This window comes from Saccopteryx bilineata, chromosome 12 (genome assembly GCF_036850765.1).
Source record: "Saccopteryx bilineata isolate mSacBil1 chromosome 12, mSacBil1_pri_phased_curated, whole genome shotgun sequence".
Lineage (NCBI taxonomy): Eukaryota > Metazoa > Chordata > Mammalia > Chiroptera > Emballonuridae > Saccopteryx > Saccopteryx bilineata.
In genome coordinates this window covers 37,999,833-38,025,472 of record NC_089501.1, presented here as the reverse complement: position 1 = coordinate 38,025,472, position 25,640 = coordinate 37,999,833, and the positions used below count along the sequence as shown (strand labels likewise).

The 25,640-nt window shown below is 36.9% G+C and overlaps 1 protein-coding gene across 3 annotated transcripts in view; it reads right to left on the bottom strand.

Annotated features, from left to right (window-relative positions):
• Positions 1-25,640, bottom strand: part of AIG1 (androgen induced 1) — a 198,757-nt gene that overhangs the window by 171,495 nt on the left and 1,622 nt on the right. The gene's annotated exons all lie outside the window — the stretch shown is intronic.

The window sequence follows — 25,640 nt, the reverse complement described above, 5'->3', positions numbered from 1 at the left end:
CTCTGTCTCTCTCTTCCCCTCTCGCAGCCAAGGCTCCATTGGAGCAAAGATGGCCCGGGTGCTGGGGATGGCTCGGCCTCTGCCCCAGGCGCTAAAGTGGCTCTGGTCGCGGCAGAACGACGTCCGGAGGGGCAGAGCATCGTCGCCCCTGGTGGGCGTGCCGGGTGGATCCCGGTCGGGCGCATGCGGGAGTCTGTCTGACTGTCTCTCCCCGTTTCCAGCTTCAGAAAAATACAAAAAAAAAAAAAGAATACTCTATTTTAGTTGATCTCTATGCTTTCAGAGAAGCATATAGATACACAGATAACACTTGTATTTGTTTTCTAGTACCACAAACTTAATGGCTTAGACAAGAGAAGACTTCTAACTTCTAACTTGGAGGTTCCAGGAACTATTGCAGAAGCTATCCCTTCCACCCTGACCAGAATTCATCGCCTCTTCTCCTGTCCTAACTCATCTCACACTCTTCATCATCTACACGTGAGGTTCCTTCCCCTCTGCTTTCCACCCACTTGATACAAAGGCTAAAATTAAACTAAGTAAGTGATGAGGTTTTCACATACGACCAGTTGGCCTATTTTTGTTGCTGGCATTTGGGGGAGAGGGGTGAAGTTTTCCAGTTAAGAAACTACATTTTCACTTATAGTTCAAAAATATCTCAGTTCATTCCTATTTCCACATAATTTTGTGTTGCTAATTTCAACAAGTGAGATGACAGACGTCTGCATCTACAGGAATGTTTTGGATGAGCTCTCCCTCTGTTCAGTGTAAATAAATTGTCCACTTATGTTCTGTATTTATTCAAGACACATCTTTATATTAAAACCAATCATTGACTTTGTCCATCAATGAAAAAAATATCTTTTACCCCCTCAAGAAAATTTTAACCAAATATTTGATACAACTTTTACACATTTTTCATAAATGACAGCTTTCCTTGAACATTTGCACAAAGATTCCACTTATCTGTAGATACTATGAAAGTTGTTATGTTTACCTTTTTAAATACAGAAATATCTGAATGAGTGTAGTGGGAGGACCCGGGGAGAAGAAGTAATGGAAGGGAAGGACCCTTGTCCAAAGCCAAAGTTATTAAACTGGAATACATTTGAGAATTGGGACAACGGAATATATATTTTTCTAATTTAGAGCTATCACAAATGTTTATTGGTAGAAATCAACATACTTACTTTATTCAATAAATATTTTGGGGGCCCTCTTAAGTGTTCTGAACACTGTGCTAAGTTTTGAGGATGCAGAAATGACCAGGATATAGTCCCTGACCTCAATGGATGCAGAGTGAATTGGAGGCGACAGACAAGAAACACAGATAACACATGTATTTGTTTTCTAGTACCACAAACTGAATGGCTTAGACAACAGAAATATATTGGGAGACATCACAGTTCTGGAGGCTAGAAACTGAGATCGAGGTATAGACAGATTGGTCCCTCCTCTGGAGGGAAGTGGGGGAGAATTTGTTCCACGCTTTCCTCCCCAGCTTCTGGGGGTTTGTTGGCAATCTTCGGCTTTCCTTCACTTGTAGAAGCATCACCCCAATCTCTACCTTCATCTTCACATGCATGCTCCCTGTGTGTGTGCGCCAAACTTTCCCTTTTAGTAAGGACACCAGTCTTGTTGGATTAGGGGTCCACCTTATGCCATTAGGATCACATCTTAACTAATTATGTCTGCAACAACCCTATTTTTTTTTTTTTGTATTTTTTCTGAAGCTGGAAACGGGGAGGCAGTCAGACAGACTCCCGCATGCACCCGACCGGGATCCACCTGGCATGCCCACCAGGGGGCGATGCTCTGCCCATCTGGTGCCTCGCTCTGTCGTGACCAGAGCCATTCTAGCGCCTGAGGCAGAGGCCAAGGAGCCATCCCCAGCGCCCGGGGCCATCTTTTGCTCCAATGGAGCCTCGGCTGCGAAAGGGGAAGAGAGAGACAGAGAGGAAGGAGGGGGGGAGGGGGGGAGAAGCAGACGGGTGCTTCTCCTGTGTGCCCTGGCCGGGAATCGAACCCGGGACTTCTGCATGCCAGGCCGATGCTCTACCACTGAGCCAACTGGCCAGGGCAACAACACTATTTTTAAATAAAGTTCCATTCTCTTATATCAGAGTTTAAGATTTTGACATAAGAATTTAGGGGGAAGACAATTCGACCCACAACAATACAGAATGAAAAGTATTCAACCTCACTGTAATCTTTCATCAGACTTCAGAGAATCCTTGTAGAAAAGCCACCATTTCCTTAATGGCGTCCATTCCTACCACCTTTTCCCAAAGTCAGTCCCGTGTTCCTGTCATCTGCCCCACTGGCTGCCTGCAGAGCTGAAATCTTAATGAATAGGAACGATTGCAACTGAGTGTACACAACAGTGTGTGCAATGCCAGGCCTCCTAGTTAACCGCGCACGCCAACCCCTAGGTCAGAGTCAGACTACTAAACTTCAAAAACTCTAATCAGAGAACTCCGTAATACAGAAAACGATCCATTTCACTTGTATTGCCAATTCAAGGATCAAATTGTGCCTGTGGACACATTTTTTTTTTTCCTGGAGCTGTGGGAAAAACATTGATATCATTCGACACTTTTTTCTCAGTAAAACCTACACTTCATAATGTTTATAGTCAACTTGAGGAAGCATTCCAGTTATCATACTCCTAGGCAAATATTTTAGACTTAAGGCTGTGGTAGTAAAATTATAATGCACAACAAATTTCTGAACTTCTTGATTTTTCTGCTCCGAAGATCTATGCTCCATTTGGTCACCAGAGGTGGGTTCGCCTGTAGCCTCCTCTGGAAGATCACTCACACCTCCCTTTTGAAAGCCACTCAGGGCTCTGCCTTTTCCCTCAAATGCTGCCTCAATATCTCCCACTCTTACTGTTGTCTTACATGTTCTTTTGGTGATATTCCTACGGCTTACCTGGTTTGCTTGACCTGGGTCCTTCACTGGCCACTTATGTTACTACCCTTGCTTGACCACACCCTCAGTATTCTTCTGTGTTCCAATTGATCTGTGCCATGTTACTCTTACTTTAAACAAAATTATGTAGAATGTTGAATGTGGCAGTGAGCAGACAGGCACAGTGAAACTGAGCTAATTTATGATATAACATTTCCTGCCCAGGATATGGGTCCCTACTCTGGCATTTAGTTTCAGGCCTACATCTATAAATTTGGGACTAATAAGGACATTCTATGGCTTCTATGGTGTCTCTGATCCAGCACTAAAAAAAAGTAAATAAAACCAGAAAAGCTCACACCGGGCTAAGGTCTTTATGAACCAAATGTCATATACTCAGAGGTCTTTAAAACAATGAAGTGTCCAGTAGGGACAAAGAACCATTATCCTTCTTCATAGATGGATAGAGGGGCCTTCACAGAGAAAAGAATCTCTCCACTACAAGGAGGTCAAAAGGAAACACCGCCCTCAGAAGTAAGAGGCTGTAGTCCTTTACTCCCTACAGTGAAGGGGTTAGAGCAACGTAAGTTGAAGGCTTGTACACAGGACGGCTGTGAGCACTGCAACTTTCCAGTGTCAGTATTTTTTATTTTAGTGTCTTGTCTGTTTTCATGGAATGATTAGTCATAAGAATCTTCAGTTATGAAGTCTTAAGAAAGCACTAGAAAGGCGACAAGCCGGACTAAGCTTCTCACCTCCAGGTCTGCTAATTGCCCAGCTTTGGGGAACACCTCTGGGGATGATGAAAATAAACAGAGATTTCTTTCCACCTTCCCCCCCCACCTCACTGCCATCACCACCAGGAGCAGCAAGAACAGTCAGGAACACTGTCATGTTCGTTCATTTACTGCAGAGGACGAAGGCAAAATATTTTGATGGGGCAAATACTTTTCAATCCGTTACTCAGAAGAATCTGCGCTAATGACTAAACCTCTTCCAAGGCCTTAGTAATTCTCCCTTAGTAAACAATTTTGGGTTAGAATGTACCAGGAAGAAGGACTTTTTAGTAACTCATTTTGGAAAACGTCTGTGTGTATCATAGCTCTCCTGTCAATGCTAGAAATGATAGCTCAGTGAGTGTATTACTTGTCTTTGCCTGATCATAACCTAACCAATGGGACAGAGTAGGGATTCAGAAGCTGTCTGTTGAGTCAACAAGTCAACTAATATAAAATGGCTATGTTTTCATCGCCTTTGTGCGGACTTTACATATATAATTCAATAACACCTTCTGAAAGAATACATTCACTGCTAATGGCCTAAGACATAGAGGTATGCTAGGTATTGTGCCGATTGCATCCACAGATCTTCAGGATTTGGAGATGATATACAAAATAAAGTGTCAATTCAATGTATAAAATTTTACTTATTCTTGTTTTAGTTTTTTTTTTTTTTAGTTTTATCTGTTTCTGGTTTTAGCTTTGATGAAAAATAAATAAATAACTACTTTGACATAACAACATATGTCTCTGCTCATACTAACTTTTGTACTTTATTAAGTAAGATATCTGTAACTAAACAAATAGTAAAAAGATGGTGATGAAAAACAGTATCAACCACTATTATTTTATCTAAGACACTTTTATATGCAGGGTTCAGAACGTGAAAATGAATGCAATGATAAACAATTAATATTAGCTTCCATCGGCTATGCTCTTGTCTATGGTCTTGAAAATATATCTGAAGAGTCTTGAAACAATGACATTTGCATGTAATAGCTCCTGGATGTTTTAAGCCATTCTTCTGCCTGAAAATGTTTGCTCAGACATTAATTCAGTCAGACGAGCAGTTCTGGACTCTGTCTCTCAGATTTTCAGGGCCCCGCCCCTCAGCTAGCCCCCAACAGTCTCAGCCCCTGCAGAACTCTACCTGCTTTGAGCTGCATTCTAGAAGGAACTCTCACCCATAAGCATGGTCTTCCTCTCCCTGATCCTTCTAACTTGCTCCTCTTTCCTCTAACACATTAATTCCCCAGAAATTAAGCTAAGATGGTAGAAGGCAAACAACGTGATTGTCTAATGAGAGTAAATCATACATTGCTGTGAATAATTCATAAGTACCCCCCTTGCAGGCTACTTGTACTTTAATTGATGGAAGGGGCTCGCCAGGACCTTCCTGAGCGTCAGGTTCAGTGGTCTCCCAGGTGCCTCCCTGTGAGTTATCTCACTATCACATTTTCTCACTTTATTCCCCTAAAATAGAAACATGAAGGATAAAAGCCAGTAATCTGATGTGTTACTTTTTATAAACTCACGTATGCCTAGTATTTAAAGCACTTTAACACCAGTATAAGTAAAAAGAGTTATAAGAAACATAAGAGCTTCTCAGATATGTATACAAAAATAATACAAAATGAAATTCAAACTTTTATAACAATAAGCATAAATTAATTATTTAAGGCAATAAACTTTAAGTATGACCATATTATTGTATTCCCCATTAACATCTTATAAAATTGTTGTAGGGGTATGTATATTTTGCTTGCCTTTCAAAACAAAGGGAATAAAGACAGAACAGAATATTAAGGGAGCAACTTAAAAATTAGGAAGCATAAGCTAACAGTTTTCATAATACTGATTCCTATTATCTCTTAAAGTAAATCAATGATTATTTCATTTTATAGATTAATGTTATGAACAAATGTCAGTTTCTCTTTTTTCTATATTCTTTTTTTTTTAATTTATTGTGTTTACACAGATTCTAGTGTTGCTCTGATTGCATCCCCCCTCCCCACATTCCCCTCAACATCTCCCTTGTCCCCTTCCCAACAGCTCCCTCCCCCCTTCCCTTCAGGTTTAATTCCATTCCTCAGTTCACATTGTTCCTTCTACTTTCTTTATAAAAATAACTGAGGCGTGTGGTCATCCCAAGGTTTGATACCCGGTCAGGTCACATATGAGAAGCAACAATCTGCTTTTCTATCCTTCCTTCTCCGCCTTCTCTCTCTTTTCCCCTCTCGCAGCCAGTGTCTTGATTGGTTTGAGCATCCGCCCCAGATAGGGGTTGCCGGGTGGATCCTGGTCTGAGGCACATGTGAGAGTCTGTCTCTCTAACTCAACCTCCTCTCACTTAAAAAATAAAATAAAATAATTGATAGTACTTTCTATACAAATCACATTGAAGCAATATGCTAAAATCAAAGAAATATTTTTATTTAATTAATTAATTAATTGTGTTTACATAGATTCTAGGGTCACCAGAATGCATCCCCCTCCCCCATATTCCCCTCAACATCTCCCTTACCCCCCTCCCTACAGTTCCCTCCCCACTTCCCTTCAGGTTTTTTTTTTTTTTTTTTTTCCTGAAGCTGGAAACGGGGAGAGACAGTCAGACTCCCGCATGTGCCCGACCGGGATCCACCCGGCACGCCCACCAGGGGGCGACGCTCTGCCCCTCCGGGGGGTCGCTCTGCTGCGACCAGAGCCACTCTAGCGCCTGGGGGGGAGGCCAAGGAGCCATCCCCAGCGCCTGGGCCATCTTTGCTCCAATGGAGCCTTGGCTGCGGGAGGGGACCAGAGAGACAGAGAGGAAGGAGAGGGGGAGGGGTGGAGAAGCAGATGGGCGCTTCTCCTGTGTGCCCTGGCCGGGAATCGAACCCGGGACTTCTGCACGCCAGGCCGATGCTCTACCACTGAGCCAACCAGCCAGGGCCTTCCCTTCAGGTTTATCCCATCTTATCATCATCCCCTTTCCCTCTGTCCTCTTTTCCTCTGGTCCCTTTGATCCCTCATCTGTTTCAATTCTGTTCCTCAGTTCTCATTATTCCTTGGATTCCTCAAATGAATGAGGTCATATGATATTTTTCTTTCTCTGCCTGGCTTATCTTACTCAACATAATAGATTACAGGCTGGTGCAGCCACTGTGGAAAACAGTATGGAGATTCCTCAAAAAATTAAAAATGGAACTGCCTATTGTCCCAGCCATCCCACTTACAGGAATATATCCCAAGGACACCATATCACCGACTGAAAAAAAAAAAGGAATATTTTTTAATGGAAACAAAACTCCAACCATCTCTGTGCTCAAAGTAAAAAATTGGGTCCAGGAGACACATGTGAAGAGCAAAGGAAAGACATTTACATGTGAGTCTTGCGGTTCAGAGAATCCACTTAGCAGTTGACATTGGAAGAACAGAAAATACCAGCACAAGCTAATGTAGTGAGCGGGTGGCATCAGGGCCCTTGGGTGATATCCATGTATGTTGAAAGTTTCAACAATGCTGATCGAAGCTATGAAAAAGGTAAATGCATTCTAAAATCAGTACGACCCCGCTGGCTAAATAACCTCAAATTGTACTTGAATGGAATTCATCTTTGGCCGAATTTTCTTAAAAAGCTGGCCACAGGTCTGCCATTGACACACATGTTTTGGTTTGGCACTGGGCCGCCCAAACAACAAAGCAGGTGAAATTCCACAAAGATACACTTCTAATAAATCATCCTGTCAGTTAGGCAGTAACATTTACATATCACCCTTCCAATTCCTAATTGGCTAATCAGTTGCAAGACCAAATTACACAGTACTGAAGGCAATAAGAAACACAGGCATGTAAACAACAGCACAATGGCTCATTGTACTGTCAAGTTTACCCACTTAAGCATGCTATTTCTATTTGGATAAAGAAAAGGCTTATAATGATACCATTTTTACCAAGGCCCTAATCAAGCAAAACTAACCAACACAATATATTGTTTAATAGTACATACTATTTTTTTTTAAAAGAAATGATAAACACAAAATTCAGAAAGGCAGCCACCTCCAGGCAGAAGGCAGACATATGAGATGGGAAAGGAATATAATAAGAAAGCCAACGGAACTAGTAAAATCAATTTTATAAATGTTTACTACCTTAGGTATAGATCAATTATACTATTTTGTGTTTATCCCTTTTTCCGTGATTGGCTTTTGAAAAGTCTCTATCTTGCTTATACTATGTAGGATTCTATGGAACAGGGCATAGCAAGCCTGAATTATGCAGAGAGTGACTTATATTTATTGTTAATTAGAAATCCCTTTGAAAGTTCTTTGATCTTTGCAATATTTCTGGCCAAAAAAAAAAAACAAAACAACTTATGAAGTTAGTTGCAGTAGTATCAGCATATAAAAAGATCTAATAATGGCTTTTTGTTCTTTCATATTTACTACCTTTTCTTTCATTAAGATTTAATTTTTTAGAGCACTTTTGGGTTCTTAGCAAAATTGAGGGGATGGTACAGAGATTTCCCAGACACTCCCTGGCCCACAGTACAACCTAGCCCACAACATCCCCCGTCAGAGCGGTACTTCTGTTACCACAGATGAACGTACATCAACATGTCACAATCACCAAAAGTCCATAGTTTATCTTGGGGTTCACTCTTGGTGATGTACGTTCTGTGGATTTGGATAAATGTACAGTAAATGTGTCCATTATTAAAGTATCATACAGAGTATTTTAATTGCCCTTAAAGTCACATATACTCAGGTTATTCTTCCTCCCCTTATCCTCAACCACGGGCAACCGTTGATCATTTATTTTACTGTCTCCATAGATTTGTCTTTTCCAGACTGTTCCTATAGTTGGAATCATACAAAATGGAGCCCTTTCAGATAGACTCTTTTCACTTAGTAATAGCCATTTAGAATTTCTCTATGTCACCTGACCTGTGGTGGCACAGTGGATAAAGCATCGACCTGGAAATGCTGAGGTCGCCAGTTTGAAACCCTGGGCTTGCCTGGTCAAGGCACATATGGGAGTTGATGCTTCCAGCTCCTCTCCCCTGTCTCTCTCTGTCTCTCTCTCTCCCTCTCTCTCTCCTCTCTAAAATGAATAAATAGAATTTAAAAAAAATTAAAAAAAAAAGAATTTCTCTATGTCTTTTTATGGCTTGATAGCTCCCTTCTTTTCAGTGCTGAGTAATATTCCATTGTCAGAACGTACCACAGTTCATCCATTCACCTATAACAAGACATTTTGGTTACTTTCAAGTTTTGGCATTTACAAATAAAGCCTGTATAAACATGTGTGTGCAGGTTTTGGTGTGGACATATGTTTTCAGTCTTTGGGTAAATCACAAGAAACAAGATTGCTAGATTGTATGGTAAAAAGTATGTTTAATTTTGTAAGAAATAAACACCCTGTCTTTCAAAGTAGCTGAACCATTTCCAGAAATGAATGAAAGTTCCTGTTGTTCAACATCCTTGCCAGGACTTGGTGTTTTCAGTGTTTTGGGTTGTGGACATTTTAATAGGTGTATGGTGGTATTTTGTTGTTTTGATTTGTGTTGTCCTGATGACATATGAGGTGGAAAATATTTTCATACGTTTACTTGCCATCTGTATATCTTCTTTGATGAGGCATCTGTTAAGGTTTTGGCCCATTTTTAATCATTTTTTATTGTTGAGTTTTAAGAGTTCTTTGTATATTTTGAATAACACTCCTTTATCAGTATGTCTTCTGCAAATATTTTCTCCCAGACTGTGGTATGTTTTCTCATTGTTATTTTTGGAGTATAAGTTTCTTCGTGTTAATAATGTCCAGTTAATCAATTACTTCCTTCATGGATCATGCTTTTGGTGTCATATCTAAAAAGTCACTGCCAGACCCAAGGTTATCCATGTTTTCTCTTATGTTACCTTATAATAGTTTTATAGTTTTGCATTTTACATTTCAGTGTGTGATCCATCTTGAGTTAATTTTTGTGAATGGTATAAGATCGGTGTCTAGATTCATGTTTTACATATGAATCTCTAGTTGCTCCAGCAGCATTTGCTGAGAACATTATCTTTTTTCTATTGAATTGCCTTTGCTTTTTTGTTAAAGATCAATTTTAGGTATTTATTAGGGTGTATTTCTGGGGTCTCTATTCTTTCCTATTGATTTATTTTTCTCTCATTTGCCAGAACCACACTGTCTCCATTCCTATAGCTTAATAGTAAATCTTGAAGTCAGACATGTCAATCATCCAACTTTGTTCTTCTCATTCAATATTGTGTTAGCAGTTTCATGTTTTTGTTGTTATTTTTGCCTCACCATACAAATTTTAGAATTGGTGTGTTGCTGTCCACAAAATAACTTTCTAGAATTTTTATTGGGGTTTCATTGAATCTATAAATTAAGTTGGAGAGAACTGACATTTTGATCATATTGAGTCTTTCTATCCATGAATGTGAACTATCTCTCTATTTATTGGTTCTTCTTGATTTTTCAGAGTTTTATAGTTTTCTCATATATATGCTATACATATTCTGTTAGATTTATACCTAAGTATCTCATCTGGGGGGTCCTAATATAAATTGCATTGTGTTTTTAATTTCAAATTACATTTGTTCATTGCTGGTATTTAAGAAAATGACTATATCCTGCTGTCTTATTATAACTACTTATTAGTTCCAGGATATTGGGGGGAAATCAATTCTTTTGGATTTTCGGCACAATATTTACCACTTCTTAGTCATATCCAAATATGGCCATCTTTGGTAGATCAAAATATAATGTATGGTTACTCACCTAAATGTTAGATAAAAGTTAATTGAAAAAAATTTAAAGCCTTTGCTGAAATTTATCCAAGACTTGAAAATGGTTAAAAGTTTGGAGTTGTTTGTTTGCATTATACTATTAGGCCATTATGAGGGTTATTCTTGGATCTTTGGCAATTTCTCAAACAAAAAGATATTAGTTGATCATTTTCATTATGTAATTAATATAGTAGTTCCACAGAGAGACTAAGGATTTCAAAAGTTAGATACAGTTGCTAATTTTTTTTTGCATTTAAGTCAACCACAAACAAATGAAATGCTCATTGGGAAAAATAAACTAAAAATTCAGTTGACCCATCATTCCAATGCACCTTGAATCTGTACTACGCTGCAGTCCTAAACAATGGTGGTGTTTACTGAGATTGAGAACAATGAGGTAGAAACAGGTTTGGGAGCTGAAACCAAGAACATTGATTTCAAGCATCAGTTTGAAATACATATTAACCCTCCTAGCAGAGACATAACGCAGGCAGTTGGATAGAAGGATATAGAACTCAGGAGAGATTGGGACTCCTGATATAGATCTGGAGGACTATCACCATACAGAATGTTCTTAAAGCGATGATGCCAGGTGAGATCCCCAAACAAGTGAATGTAGATTACAAAGGGAAGAGAACATAGGACTAATTTCTGGGCATTTGACATTGAGAGTTTAAGGATAGGAAGAGAAACCAGAAAAGGAAACTAAGAAGAAACAACCAGAAAAGTAGGAAGAAAGTCAGGAGAACATGTTTTCCCAGAGGCCAAATTTAAGAAAGTGTTTCAAGAAACAGAAAGTGACTAAGTGGATCAAATATTCCTGAGAGTTTGAGTTAAATAAAGACTTGAAATTGGCCATTATATCTGTCAATGTAGAGGTGACTGATGACCTTAATTATAGCTCTTTCAGCAGAGTGGGCTTAAGAGAGAATGGGAAAAGAGGAACTGGAAACTGAATGTGTAGACAGTTCTTTCAAGCTTTGCTGAAAATAGATTAAAAAAAATAAAGTGGAATTAAAAGACTCAAGACCAAAATAAATTTTATTTTATTTTATTTTTTGTTTACAATGAGATATAGCATAGTATATTTGTCAAAAGATAGAAATGCAGCAATAGAAAAAAAAAAGAAATGAAGCAAGAGAAATGGAAAATTCTATAATACATGAGGGGAGAGGAGATAATCCCAGTAACAGGAATGCTCAAGTAGGCTAGAGGTGGTGGAGTGTCCACACAGAAGGGTTGTCTTTGGAACAGACAGTTCATCCATTGTCACAGGAGGGAACATGGAGTACAGCTTCAGCTGGTAGGTTTGATGATGGGAAAATGTGGAAGTCTCTTCTGATTGCTTTTTCTTTCTTACTGAAATAAGCAGCAAGTTCATTATACTCTTTGAAGATGGTGAACAAAGGATCAGTAAAGGGATGAACAAGATTTGAAGACAAAGGGAAATAGATACAGGAGGCACTGTGAAAATAGGGGAGTCCACTGACTCCCCTAATAGGGAAAGGCAGGACATGACTGGCAACGCTGAGGGCCCACCTGATACTTGTGGTCACAAACATCGAGCAAGAACCAACAGCATGTTTGGGGGCTTTTCTTTAATAGTGCTTAGTTGCTCAGGTGCAGACATGAGTAGGCAGGTAGTTGGGTTTAATTAGGATGACAGATTTTCTAGGTGAATAAAATTGAAGGCAAAAGGGGATATTGTAATTGAGGATATGCAAGGGTGTGTTTATAATGTTGAACCACAGAATCTATGGTTTTAGAAAATGAGAAAATGAGGAAGGCATAAAGATTGGGAAATTCTCCTACTATGAAATAACAGAGCAAGCTCCATTTAAGCAAAAGACAGGGTTTTTGTTTTTGTTTTTACATCTGACAGGCATTCTATTTAAAAAAATAAAAAGAAATCTCTTTTCCTTTACAATTTAAATCTTCTTGTACAGTGTTACTTCCTTTCTATTCATGCCTAAGGTTACTAATGGCGATTTTTAAAATATCAATTAGGCCTGACCTGTGGTGGCACAGTGGATAAAGCATCAACCTGGAAATGCTGAGGTCGCCGGTTCGAAACCCTGGGCTTGCCTGGTCAAGGCACGTATGGGAGTTGATGCTTCCAGCTCCTCCCCCCTTCTCTCTCTCTCTCTCTCTGTCTCTCCTCTCTAAAATGAATAAATAAAATTTAAAAAAATAAATTAGGTCACATCACAATGGCTTTATATGGTAAATAGAAGTTAGTTCAGCTTATGTTTATTACAGTGAAGTCATGGTTTAATTTGGGTTAACATATGGAAACATTAAATGTACAGCCCTGGCCGGTTGGCTCAGCGGTAGAGCGTCGGCCTAGCGTGCGGAGGACCCGGGTTCGATTCCTGGCCAGGGCACACAGGGGAAGCGCCCATTTGCTTCTCCACCCCTCCGCCGCGCTTTCCTCTCTGTCTCTCTCTTCCCCTCCTGCAGCGGAGGCTCCATTGGACCAAAGATGGCCCGGGCGCTGGGGATGGCTCTGTGGCCTCTGCCTCAAGCGCTAGAGTGGCTCTGGTCGCAACATGGCGACGCCCAGGATGGGCAGAGCATCGCCCCCTGGTGGGCAGAGCATCGCCCCATGGTGGGCAGAGCGTCGCCCCATGGTGGGCAGAGAGTCGCCCCATGGTGGGCGTGCCGGGTGGATCCCGGTCGGGCGCATGCGGGAGTCTGTCTGACTGTCTCTCCCTGTTTCCAGCTTCAGAAAAATGAAAAAAAAAAAGTATCAGAATAAAAAATAATTTTAAGTTATAATGTTAGGTAAAATGTGAAGTAGGAGAAAAGTGAGTGCAATTGTATTACAGTATCTATGATATACTACTATTGACTTCTAACTTATTTTTGATAGAGATCCATGTCTAGATTGAAAGATATTTTCTTCTTTTTATTTTATTTTTTTTGGAGACAGAGAAGTTATTAGGAAGGCTGCCTTTGAATTATTATCATATAGTTATCTATTAACTATCCGTGCCAACATGGCACTGTGGTAGTATACAAACAAACAAAATCTTAGCCCAAGGGAATTTACATAGTGAGGTACCAAGGTTAAGTCTCTTTTACAGTGACAACAACACGAGTTTGTTTTTTTTGTTTTTTTATCCTATGCTATTTGAAACTATAATTTAAGAGCAAAGAAAGGACAGTCTAGTTGGATGAGATTTTCAAAATCACTTAGTCATTCTTATTCTAGAGAGGCCTACATAAGATAGGGTATATGATAAAACAATAACAGCATACTAATGGTTTAGAAAAGTTAATTAAGCCAGGGTAGGCATATCAATTTATATTTATTCATATATATATATATATATATATATATATATATATATATATATAAACTGCAATGGAAGCAGCAAAAGCCCACACTGCTCCGATTAGTATTTTCAGGTGCTAATTACAAATAATTCTTATGCACTTATTAAAGTAGTATTTCTATGAGAAAATACTTCCCCACATAAGTTCTCTGTAACTTTAATCAGGAAAAAGACATATATGTATATAATAAAGCAAAGCAGATAAATGACTTGTCCAAGATCTTACTCCAGAGCCTGTCCACTTAATTGTTAAACTCTCTATCCTCTCTGAGCACTATACATACGTCATTAAACAATTAGTTTCACCCTAAAATGACCACAGTCCTCTGAAATCATGGGTCTTGTCCCAGGTGTCAGGTATGCATTTAACAATTAGGATAATAATATACATAAAAACAGTTATTAAGTACCGGATATGTGCCAAGCATTGATTTATGCAATTAACACTCATTATCTGACTTAATCCTCACTACAACTCTCTGTGAGAGGTATTATTATTATTCCCACTTAACAAATGGAAATAAAATTAGGCTCAGAGAAGGTAAGAAATTTACCCAGAGTCAGGTAACCGGTAGATGGTAAAGCTGAGATGCAAATTCAATCTGACTCCTGAACCCAAGGGCTCTCCGCTTGGGCCGCAAAGCCTCTATTTAATAGGTATATATGTTTTCTTTAATTTTCTAATAAATTGATAGTATGTTTTGCTAAGAATTATCGTTTTAGGTTATGTTAAGAATTACCGTTTTATATCTTCAACTATATATAAATGAATACCTTGTGAAACAGAAATGTTCCCCTATTACATATGATTGGTTGCAAATTAGCCACAGACATCTGAATTTATACTAAGTATTACATTCAATAATTTTTTTCTACACGCATTTCAGTAGATCTTTGTGCACTGCGTAAGAGAGGCTCCTGCACCCTCCGACTGCTGGTAGGTTTAAGCGCTGTGAGTACTGACAAGAGAGTCAAGAGAGTAGAGAAAGCAAACTTGGGTATCTGTTTGGTCACTCTCTTCCTGGAGGGCCTTGCACTCTGGATGAGCACCAAAGGTTGCTGCTCCCACCCTAGCAGTGGTTACCTGCGCCTAGTACTAACTTGCAGTTTTGTGGGGTATCTTCTAACATCTCTATACCCTGCCCACCCTTGTAAATTGTTCCCTCACTAAACTCATTCAAATGACCCAAGCTGACTGTGCCATCTTCTCCTGGCCAGGACCTGGGCTGATACAGAAGTGATCTGTTCTGGCATCGAATGCAGGTCTTAATATTTTAGAAGAGAATATTTTCCCATTCTATATGTATTCTTAATGTTCATGTCTTTTTAAATACAGCAAAGATGTGTAAGTGTCATTACAAAGGAAAGGATGTGTAATGTTAGAGCAAACACACTTTCCTTGGACTCCTAATGATGACTTTTCAAATTGGATCTAATACATCACTCATGACTCAGCTAAAGTATAATTTTAATGCAAGGTGGCTGGAATGCACAAGCAAACTCATGATTACTGTGCACAGAAAACTATTCTTGCTCAAATCAGCCATGTCAACTTTATCCTAATTAGGATGCTCTAGGCATTTGCAGGTTTATGTTTGGTTCGAGTGTTAATGAGCCCAAATTAAATGTGCCTAATACCACTGAGTTTTATGAACATAGAGTCAAATACATTTGCTCACTTACATTTATGAGATATGTGATGAAATACTTGCAGGGCAACTCTTGGACAGGGCATTGTGAAGTTGAAGGACCTGATCAGCGGCGTTATTTTTCTATTCATAGTGCTAACATGGACATAGGAAAATAAGCACTCTAAATATTGGGGTGAGTGAAATTGATTGACTTAAAGATATGCTCTTAAAGATTTTAGTATAGCAATTCTTTAGTATATGCTCTTAAGATGAACCTCTAGGAATTCATCTTAAGAAAATAATCATAGATATGCGAAAAGATTTATCTAGTCATATGCTCACTAAGACAATCAGTATAATACCCATATGAAGGAATACACAGACATTAAAAATGGTATTATGATAAGATGTATAATTGCATAGAAAAATGTACACAAAATATTTTAGATAAAAACCCATATATTAAAATTATATACAAGCTTATTTCTGACGTCAGCCCAGATGGAGAAAGGTGACTATAGCTTATCATTGTCACCAATTACAACTAAAAACTCTGAACATAATGCAAAAAGCAACTACCTGGGAACTCTGAAAAGTACACATAGCAGGTAGATTGGGAAATAAAGTGAAAAGTTGAATAAGGATCCAAAAAGAATGAGATCCATGGATTTTTATCTTCTTTTTATTTCCCTCTATTTGACCTGACGGTGAGCTGAATCCCGAATCGTGCAGTAAACAACAGCAAAGACTCTGGGAGAAACACACTTTTCTCAGCCAGAGGACAGTGGAAAAAAGACTCCTAGGTGCTGAAGAGTATGAGGGAAACATTTTTATTTTTTCCCTTTCATTTCTCTCTCAGCCTTGCTCTGTGTCAAGTTTGATGTCTTTTTGGTAATCACTAGAAATAAAATAATAATATAAAGAGATATCTCCAAATAGCCAATAGTTAAATTAAAACAAAACATGTACTACAATTATATTCAAATAATCTAGAAGAAGTTAGGAAATGAGAAACAAAGAGAAAGTGGGGGAAACGAAAAGAAAACAAATAATAAAATGTTAGACCTACATCCAACCATTTCAATAAATTAAATGCAAATTGTATTTTCTAAAAGACTAGAGATGATCAAATTAGATTAAAAAGTAAGGCAACTATATGTTGTCCATAAGAAATTCACTTTAAATATATCAATTTAAATAAGATAAAATTAAAAGTAAATGAGAAAAGATATACCATTCAAACATGAATCAAATAAAGCTGGGGGAGTTATGATAATATCAAGCAAAGCAGACTTTAGAATATGGAACATTAACAAGAAGAAAAAAAGAATATGTTATAATGATAAAAGGGATAATTTATCAAGATATATAACATCCTTAAATGTGTATGCATTTAACAATGTGCAGGCTTCAAAATACATAAAGCCAAAAAAAAAAAAAACCTGATAAAACTTAAATGGGAAATATTCAAACCCACAATTATACTTGAAGACTTCAATGCTCCTTGCTCAGTTAAAGAGAGAGTGACTAGACAGAAAATCAGCAAGGATGTAGAAGACTTGATCAACACTATCCACCAACTTTATGTAATTGACATTTAAGAAACAGTCCACCCAACAATAGTAGAATAGATTTTTTTTTTCAAGTGCACACGGAATATCTAACAGGATAGTCCATTTTCTATACCATAAAACCTAACTTTAAATATTTTTTAAAAAAGTGAAACTATGCAAATTAAACAACACATATCTAAATAATCTCCTCTAAAATAGACTCTGTTGGGGGCAAGGGTAGACGGGCAATCTCTGTACACTTCCTAAGGTACAGAGCTCTAAAACCAAGAGCTCTAAAAAATAAATTCCTCGTCAATTTTATTTTAAAATAAAAGACTCAAAAAACTTTTAAAAAGACTTTGAAGTGAATAACTATAAATATAAACTCATTAAAACTTATGAGATACAACTAAAGCAGTACTTATCATTAAATGTTTATATAGGGACCTGACCTGTGGTGGCGCACTGAATCAAGCATCGACCTGGAATGCTGAGGTCACCGGTTCAAAACCCTGGGCTTGCCCAGTCAAGGCACATTTGGGAGTTGATGCTTTCTGCTCCTTCCCCTTCTCTCTCTCTCTCTCTCTCTCTCTCTCTCTCTCTCTCTGACTCTGTCTCTCTTCTCTGAAATGAATAAATAAATAAAAGTAATTTAAATGTTTATGTAAGGAAGAAGAAAATGTTCAACGTAATAAATGAATAACATAAGCTTCCAAGTTATGAAAGTAGTAAAAGAAGAACCAGTTAAACCCAAAACAGAAGGAACTAGCAAAAGTTAAAAAAAACCATAAATCAACAAACCTGAGAACAGAAAAAAAAAATAGAAAAGGACATTGAAACCAAAAGCTGATCTTTGAAAAAAAAGCAATAAAATTGAGAAATCTATAGAATGATGAAGATAAAAGAGATAAGCCACAAATTACCAATATCAGGAATGATATGAGGTTATCTGTACAGACCTTACAGACAATAAAAGACAGGTAAGAGAATACTGGACTTAGATGAAACAGACCAATTCTTTGAAAGACTTAATCTACCAAATCACAATAAAAAAAAATAGATAAACTGAGTAGTCCCATATCTTGAAATCAACCAAATTAAAATTTTAGATAAAACTTTCCAACAAAGAAAACTTCAGGCCCAGTGTTTTTTCATGGGTAAATTTTATCAAAAGTTTCAGAAAGAAATAATACAAGCTCTACCCAATTTCTTCCAGAATATTAAGGAGCAATAGGTCTAGCATTACATGAAAACTGAAGTCAGACAAAGAAGAAAAAAAGACCAGACAAATATTCCTCATAAAAAGAGAGGCAAAATCAGCAAACTAGAGCAAGCAAATTTAGTGACATATAAAAAGGGCAATATATCACAATCAAATGCATTCACCCCAGGAATGAAAGACTAGTTCAATACTTAAAAATCAATCAATATGTTCATCATATTAACAGAAATGAAATCCATATGAACATATCAATAGATGCAGTCAGTGCATATGACAAAATTCAACATTCACTGATGAGTTTTAAAAGCTTTTCAGCAAACTAAGAATAGAAGGAAATATACTCAAACTGATAAAGGGTATGTGCAAAAAAAACTATAGATAAGATCACATTTAATTGCAAAAGACTTTTCCTTTTAAAAAAGAAATAGGCAAAGATATCAACTCTCATCAATTTTATTCAATATCATATTAGAAGTCTTATCCAATACAATAAAACATGAAAAATAAATAAAAGCCATGATAACTGAAAAAGAAAAAAACTGTCTATTACAGATGACATGATTGTGTACTTAAAAAAAAACAAAAAAATAACATCTCATGGAATCAGCAGCAAAGCTCTAAGAATAAATAAGTTTAGCAAAATCACAAGATACTAGGTCAATGTGCAAAAATCAAATATATCTCTATGTACTAGCAATAAACAATAAGAAAGTACAATTTAACAAAATAATACTATTTGTTTCACTGCAAAAGATAAACAGATGGCAAGTAAGCTGGTGAAAAAATATTCAACATTATTAGCCAAATACAAATTACAACCACAATGAGGTATCACTACATACTAATCAAAATGGCCAAAATTAAAAATATTGACAATGTCAAATAACTGGCATGAAATAGGAGAAACTATGTCACTCACACACTGCTGGTAAAATGTAAAATGGTACATCCAGTCTGGAAAAGTTTGGTAGTTTTTTCTAAAACTAAAATTGCAACTACCGTACAACCCAGAAATTCCCTTCTTGAATAGTTATGTGAACATAAGTTCACACAACACCTGTACATGAATGTTCATAGCAGCTTTATTAATAACAGCCTTAAACTGGAAACAATCCAGATACCTTTAATGGGTGACTGGTTAAACAAACTGGTAAGCCATGCCATGAAATACCACTCCACAATAGGAAGTAATAAACCATCAACATGCAACAACTGGAATGGGTCTCCAGGGAATTATTCTGAGTAAAAATAGGGAATCCCCGAAGTCACATATGTGATCCCATTTATATATTATTGAAAAGACAAAATCATCGAGAATAAATTAATGATTGACAGGGCTCAGAGATGACGCTAAAGGAGAAGGTAGGTGTAGCCATAAAAATGATACATGAAGTACCTTGTGGTGATGTAACTGTTCTGTATCTTAACTGTTTCAATATATATAAATACATTGGTATTTATAATATAATCATATAAGAAGTTGTCACTGGGGGAAATTGCGTAAAGCCTACACTGGTGTTTCTGTATTATATCTTACAACTGATGTGAATTCTATAATTATCTCAATAAAAACATCAATTAAATATAAAAGAATTAATAAAAGGCTATTTTTTTAAATACCATTTATTATATCACTAATAAAAACAAAATTGCTACAAATTTAACAAAATATATGCAGACACTATATGCTGAAAACTACACCGACGAAAGGTGTCAAAGATCTAAATAAATGGAGAGATGGATCAGGCTCGTGGATTGGAAAAGTAAATGTGAAGATGTCAAGTTTTCCCAATCATCCTATAGAATCAATAAAATTCCACTCCAAAGACCAAGTAGAAGTATTTGTAGATATTTACAAGATAGTCTAAAATTTAAGCAGAGACAAAGTACTTAGAATAGCTCCAACATGTTTTGGGATTGCCAAGATTCAGAGGCGGCTTCGGCTATAAGGGAACAGCATGAAGGAATATTTTTAGGTGATTGTGGCAGTAGCTACATTAATCTATTCATTTGTCAAAACTATAAACTGTACACCAAAAAGGGTTAAATTTTGGTAAATGTTAATTTAAAAAATTAATTTATATAAACCATGTGTATATATCAAGATTTTATTTTAACAAAAAGTATATATACAACTCAAAAGGCAAAAACCAAAATACTAACATTGGTATCTCTAGGTGATACATATTTTTCTCTGTAATTTAAAAATAATTTTTAAAAAAATCCAATTTTCTTTGAAATCGACTATATATATGTACACACACTGTATATACACGTGTATAACTGCAGTTTGACTCTATTTGTGTTTCTGTGTGTGTATAAAGTTCTCAAATAAACACCATCTTAAAGCAGTCAAATGCTAAGATGCACTGAAAACTAAGGATAATTAAGATAGAATATATTTTCTTCCCTATGGTTTCCTCTATTGTACACATTTTCTATAATCCCATGTATTGCTTGAGAAATTAAATTTTTAAGTGATAACATCCTGATACATCTAAATATAAGTCAATATGAAGGGGCTCTACCATTATCTGACTTTTTAGAATTCCATACTTCTAAAACACTTCTAATGGACATCTTCTATTTTCTCAAGATTCCAAAGAACAGGACTCAAGCACTTTCTCTGGTTATTCTTGATTAGCCTATCTTGATCGAGCCTATCGAAGATTACAATCCATAATTAATCCAGGATAAATCTGATCAAAGGATGTTCCACAGTCATAAATTTTCCCCTGGTGGGTGCTCCCAGGTACCCTGGTTGGGTTGTGCTGCAGCTGAGAAATAGGCCCTTTAGCTGTGTAGCCATAGGCTGCTAGACACACAAGAAAGCTCTGTTGTTAGGGAATCCTAAGCAGTAAGATTTTCCCAAGCATGCTTGGATCACAGGAATATCTGATTCAATACGGAAAATTGTGCTATTGTTCACGGTCCCACAGAAACACATGACATCTCAGGGCAACGCAGAGAAACAAATGAAAGCCCTCAAGAGCAGCTACCAATTTTGCTAAATGTTATACCAGAGATGGGGGATGGCAGGAATGGGAAAAGAAGTGACCTCAACTGGTGGTCAGATGCCTTTCTGTAATTTCAATAACAGTTGCAACTAAAAGGGAATGCGTGATTATATCCTCCACTGTCTGCCCCACTCTGACAAAACTAAAGCCCTATTTTATGTCTGATCCAAAAGAAACACTTTCAAAGGTGAAGTGGGTGCTATGCAAAGTATTATACACACAATTCTTCCCCAGGTTGGGAAAAAGCATTTAATCCTACAAATTTCATGTGCACATTTCAGGGTCAAAAATGATTCTACTAAAAAACTTTATTTTTTCATTTTCACCCTTTTTGTATAATATCCAAAAATAAAAAAAAAACATAAGCAAAACAAACAAACAAAAAACCATCTCATTTAGTTCTCTGAATACTCAATGAACTCTTGGCCTTCACGTAGCATCCTGTGGTTTTAACTGGCAAAACGAAGTACTGTAGTTACATAATGACACACAGACTCTCTTCTCAAGATATTTACTTCCTGTTTAAAATGAAGCCATGAACTAGTGTCAAGAATATTTTATTATAAGTATATATAAGTAAATAAATGACAAGCTCAAATGCATTGTTAAGTATATTTATGTAGTTCTACCTTTATAACATTTTTTTAAATGTCAAAAATTCTTAGCATGTCTCAAAGCCAAAAAGGTATCTTCCTGGCATACTTGACCATTTCCTACTATTTGAACACCCCGAGCTTTTCACCATTTGAGCTCTTATTTATCCTTCTTGCTCTGTGGTTTTCTTAATTTTTTTTGCGATACAGATTTAGATTAAATAAATAATTGCCTAGATTGTATTACTTTAAACCTCTACAAAAATGCCTTCCTCTAGTCAAAATATAAGACTATACTTTTGGCTTTCATAAAATCATGATATAAGAAATATCAACTTTTAGATTTCTGCTAAAAACCAGTCAAAGCTAAAATTATCTACTATATTACCCGATGTTCTTTGTATTACAAGCTGAGTGATAAATAACCTTGAAACGTGGGTGCCTGGAAAGAACTGGGTTTTTTTTTTTTGTTTTTTTTTTTGATAAATTACTGCTTTCATTATGCTAACATGAGGGACAATGCAGTGAACTGTGTATTCTTTTTCGCCTTGGTTGCCCTGAAGATTAGCTAAATTTGTTTCACAGTGGCAATAAATAACCTATCCTTGGTGCATAATACATATTTTTCTCTTCCTTTTATTTTAACGTTGTCATTTTTTATACATGTATTTAATCATGCCACAGTAAAAGTCAACTTTAATATATTTAAAAATACGTTTAAATGTTTTAAATATAGCAGGCAGAATTAATATATTGAGGCTGCATTCTATAAATTATTCCATGTTAAATGACAAAACAGAAACCGTGTGGCCCAGAGCAGCATTTATCATATTAGAAGGTGCCCACAAACCACCTGACGATCATAGGAAAGTGTAGATTCTGATTCTGAAGGTCTGAGGGTACAGCCCAAGATTGCAGATTTCTAGCAGGCTTCCAGGTGAAGTGGATCCTCTGGTTCCCAAACTACACTTTGAGGAGGAAGAAAGGCCTAAACAATCTGCTCATGCATAAGAGAGACAGTTCAGTACAGGAGGAAAAATGAGCAAAATGAAGCCCTAACAGATTAACTCTCAAAATGGTGAATACCACCAGTACTAGAGCAAATGAGATAGCCAGATTTTTGTTTCAGTCTTTAAAAATCAAATGCCCTAAATCCAATGTCATTATTAATTTAATTTTTAGTAACACATGTCCAGTTCATATTTTCCTAAGACTTGGATTCTGGTTCATGTGCTAGACATTCTACCATATACATTTGAAAAACATTCTAGTTGATATATTACAAAAGTCCCTGTTATAGTGAATGTTTTAGGAGGAAAAAGGACAAGACAAGAACGCTCATCGAAAATTCGGTAAGAAAAAGTTTCCATATTTTCAAATGTTTGAAAACACCTATGATACTTCAGCACTACTTTGAGGCCTCAACAGGCATCTGCCTTTTTCTTTTAACTTATTTATGCTGGTTCTATTCTGAGTCTTCATTTTAATCATCTTTGAGGGCAACTGTTGTATAACATGGGGTGGATTATCCTTTAGTGATAAGTGAATAAGTCTGTATTATTTGAACAAAATTCATTAGCGGTAATATTGCTGAAGGAAGTGTTTGAACATCAGTTAGTTCAAATTTTCTTTGTTTCCAGCTGATACCCAGTTAAAGGTATTGCTTCTCCTGGCATGATACGTTGCATAGTGATAGTTTACAAAATACCTTACAGTAAAGCAAAGAGCTAGTTTGTCCGATGTTGTTCAGTTTTTATAGGTTCTCTTTTGCCCACCGTTACGTGTACGTCTCCTTGGTCTAGTTCCACAGATGTGGTAGGCAAGAACCTGTATTTTGTTTAATGCTCAAATTAACCAATTACCTAATATACATAAAGAACTAACTGAGTCACTGCATAAGTACAACATTTAAGATTTTTTTTTTCTAGGCTAGGGGATATAAAGCCACATATACTAGCATTCTATTACTGCTGTACCAGATTAGCATAAATGTAGTGACTTAAACAACACACATTTATTATTTCACAGTTCTGGAGGGCAGAAGTCCAAAATGGGTCTCCATGTTAAAACCACGGTGTCAGCAGAGTTGTGTTCCTTAGAGGCCCCAGGGAAGACTTTATGTCCTTGTCCTTTCCAGCTTCTAGACACCTCCCACATTTCTTGGCTCTTGTCCCCTTCCTTCATCTTCAAAGCCAGCAATGTTGATCCTCTCTGTGACTTCCTTCAATAGTCACATCTTCCAACTGACTCCTCTTCTGTCTCCCTCCACTTTTAAGAACTCTTGTGTTTTATTTTGGGCCCACCTGGATAATCCAGGATAATCTCCCTGGATTTTAATGTCAGCTACTTAGCAACTTTAACTCTCCTCTGCCATGTAAACTAATATATTCACAGACTCCGGGGATTAGGACATGGACATCTTTGGAGACACATTATTCTGCCTATCACATCATAGCATTCCATTTCCATTCATCAACTTAAATGTTCCTGAAGCACTGTAGTTCTCTTACAGTTTTTCAAGACTGAGGGGAAAAACTCTTGGGGAATAACAGTATAAAATTAGTTAGAGCAATAATTTGCATTTCAGTTTTAATCATCAGCTTTGGTTCTTTGGGATGATTCACAATCAAAGGAAGATATGGATATGTTCCAGGATCCATGTGGCTGAGATTTCCGACTTCATTCTAGTAAACGGACGTCACTGAACATGGCATCAGACGGTGGCCACCAGACTAAATGTCCAGACTCCCAGCAAGCCAAGTTGACTTAAAAAGGGGCCTTTTTCTTAAAATTTTAAGATGCTGAACCCTTTTCCAAATTTCTAATAAGCTTAGAATCATTAAAAATTGTCTAAGACACTAAACAATACAGTTTATTCGGTTGTTGTTTTTTTACACAAAAATGAAAAGTTAATTGAGTAAATTATAACAGCCTAATCTTTTCATGCCATTCCTAAGGATTGACATGTTGGTTCATTTAACAGCTGTACAATGTTTTTGCATTAAAGACTATAAATCATAAAATGTATTTATTCTTAAATCCCATATACATTTAAAATATATATATTAGTAATATATATTACTTTGCATGAGTGTTTCTGTGAATATATTCTATATTTACTTTCTCACAAACACTCTTGATTAAAGATAATTATTATATTTCAATCTAGACCATAGAAAGTAAGAAATCTGAATGACTGACTAAAGGCCCTGTACAAACTGAATCTAAATATGAAACAAAGTAAGAGTTTCAAGTATGAATTCATCCCTGAATTCTGGTAGACAAGAGTATATTTGTGATGATCATTATTTAAAATAGACAAGTCTAATCATCAAATGCTAAAATATAAACTATAGAGCCAAGTGGTCTCTAAATTTCCTGTCACACGGAGCTTATAAAAACTATTTTGTTTTATGTGAAGTCTGGTGTTTTAACACACAGTCAGCAATGCTAATGTGAGAAGCAGTCATCTCTCACAGATTAACCAAAACTGTCCATTTCTATTCCTCCCACCTGCTGACCCCTTCTTCTGCTTCTTTCCACACTACAGCTAAGGCAAAGGTGCTTCTGAAAACTGTTCATAATTGCTACGGCTCTGCTGGGTCTCAATCAGCATTTCTAGCTCAGTACTACTGCTCCTTGGAGATACTGAAATGGACCAGCTCAATGGGCTGTCAAAGCAAATAAGTCCGATTCTGTTTTTTAATCAGATATGAAGACAGCCCTGGTGACAATCATTTACGTTCTGAATGTTAGAAGGAACAGAAAAACACAGCACAGCCGTGTCATGTGCTCAGGCCTTGGATGAATGGGGA